This window comes from Oryctolagus cuniculus, unplaced genomic scaffold (assembly GCF_964237555.1).
Source record: "Oryctolagus cuniculus unplaced genomic scaffold, mOryCun1.1 SCAFFOLD_171, whole genome shotgun sequence".
In the NCBI taxonomy this organism is placed as follows: domain Eukaryota; kingdom Metazoa; phylum Chordata; class Mammalia; order Lagomorpha; family Leporidae; genus Oryctolagus; species Oryctolagus cuniculus.
The window spans coordinates 1-2,576 of record NW_027208241.1 but is presented as its reverse complement, the minus strand read 5'-3'; positions in this window follow the sequence as shown (position 1 = coordinate 2,576).

The window sequence follows — 2,576 nt, the reverse complement described above, 5'->3', positions numbered from 1 at the left end:
GTTCAAATTCCATGATGGATTATGAGGCATTACCTATGTGAAATGACTTTCTCACATTTATTTCATTCATTAGATATATATGTTGTGCATTCTGATATAAGGAGAGATTTGGGCAGAGCTTTCCAACACTCATTACACCCATAAGGTTTCTCTCCCACGTGAATTCCCTGTTGTCGTATGAGGTATGGCTTCTAATTAAAGGGATTTTACTTTCAAAGGAGTTTTTCCCTATATGAATTTGATGATGTACAATGAGGGCTGAATTATGGTAAAAGGCTCTGAGTCATTACATTCATAAAGTTGCTCCCCATGAGAATTCTTTTATGTTTGATGAGGTCTGATTTGCACCACAAAGGCTATTCACATGTATTACATTCATGCATTTCTCCCCTTGGTGAATTCTCTAATATTTCATGAGATATAACTTGCACAAAAAGGTCAAGTAGAAAATTCCCTGTGTGGATACTCTGATATCTTATGAGTTATGAAGTACAGCAAAGAGGCTTTCCACCATCCTTCCATCCATAAAACCTACCTAAATTGAGCAACAAAGATATAGAAAACGTAAACACACACATAACCAGATGGAAATGATATCAGTAATAAAGACCCTCGCCGCCAAGAAAACCCCAGGACTGGATGGCTTCACTGCTGAATTCTAACAGACATTTAAAGCACTAACTGCAATTCTTCTCAAGTTATTCAAAACAATTGAGAGAGAGGCGATTCTCCCAAATTCTTTCTATGAAGCCAACATCACCTTCATTCCTAAACTTGAAAAAAGTGCAACAAAGAAAGTAATTATAGACCAATTTCCCTGATGAACATACATGCAAAGATCTGCAACAGAATTCTGGCCAATTGAATCCAACAATGCATCAGAAAGATCATCCACCCAGACCAAGTGGGATTTATCCTTGGTATGCAAGGATGGAACCAAAGGCTTTTCCACAGTCATTTCCTTTATAAGCTTTCTCCATGGTGTGAAGGCTCTGATACTTTCTGAGGTTTGACTTCTCAGCAAAGGTTTTTCCACAGTCGTTGCAATCATAAGGTTTCCCCCAGTACAAATTGTCTGATGCTTTGTGAGCTTTGATTTCTCAGCAAAGGCTTTTCCACAATGATTGCATTCATAAGGTTTCTCCCCTCTGTGAATTCTCTGATGATTTATGAGGTTTGCCTTCTGGCCAAAGGATTTTCCATAGTCATTGCATTCATAAGGTTTCTCACCTGTGTGAATTCTCTGATGATTTATGAGGTGTTTCTTCTGGCCAAAGAACTTCCCACAGTCATTACATTTGTAAGATTTCATCCCTGTGTGAATTCTCTGATGTCTAATGAGATCTGACTTCTGGTGAGTGGTTTCCACACAATCATTACACACATGAGGGTTTTCCACAATATGAGTGCTGTGATGGAGGGTATGGCAGAATTTAATACTGAATGACTTCCCACAAGGTTTACATGCATAGGATTTCTTCCCTATATTTGGTCTATGATTCAGTCTAACATGTGATTGGTAAATGACAGGTTCCACAGTCCCAATATACTTATAAATGTTCTCTCTTTTCAGGTGAATACAATCAGAATTCCACAGTCAGTCAGCTGGGAGGGGTGGATGAATCCGGAAACAGCTGGTTTCCTTGTACTAAAACAAGCGCCATATCACAAAGGACTCTTACATTTCTTTTTCTTTTTTGCATTTTTCACATTTTCTTATTTATCATGGTTTATAATAAATTTTCTGATGTGGGTTGTGGTTTTGAGGCTGGCTTAAGGAGTTCAGGGAACCAGAGGAATGGTCTTTTTCAATTAGGGCACAGCTGTTGGCTCTCTCCAATTCTGGCTTTCTGTCATTGCTTTGGGTGCCTCAGCCAATTTTTCGTTTTGAGCAACTTTTTCCTAAGTGTTTTGTTGGTCTGAGTTGGTTTTGCCTTTTTCCTTTTCAAATTGTGTATTCTGATGCAATACAAACAAGGGTTTAGAACGAGGATCCATTATGAAATTGAAAAACAGAACATACTGGGTTTTGATGATTAGAAATCATAGGCAACATGACCAAGATGAGTTTTTGGGTTTTGGAAAATGACATAGAACCCTTCCACTGAGGGGCAGATATTAATTTCCTCCAAATCGAGAGTGAGTGCGATTTTCAGGTGAATTCAATCAGAATTCCACAGCCAGTCAGCTAGGAAGGGTGGATGAATCCGGAAACAGCTGGTTTCCTTGTGTCTAAATCCAGCCAAATATCACAAAGGACTCTTGCATTTCTTTGGCTTTTTTCTCATTTTTCTTTTTTTCATGGTTTGTAATGAATTTTCTGATGTGAGCTTTGGTTTTGAGGCTGCAATATGGAGTTCAGGGCACCGGAGGAATGGTCTTTTTGAAACACGGCACAGCTGTTGGCGTGCTCCAATTCTGGCTTTTGTCATTGTTTTGGGTGCCTCAGCTAACTTTTGGTTTCTTGAGTGGCAATTTCCTAAATGATTTCTGGGTCTCAGTCGGTTTTGCCTTCTTATTCCCAAATTTTGTATTCTGATGCAATACAAGCAAGATATTGGACAGAGTAGCCATTA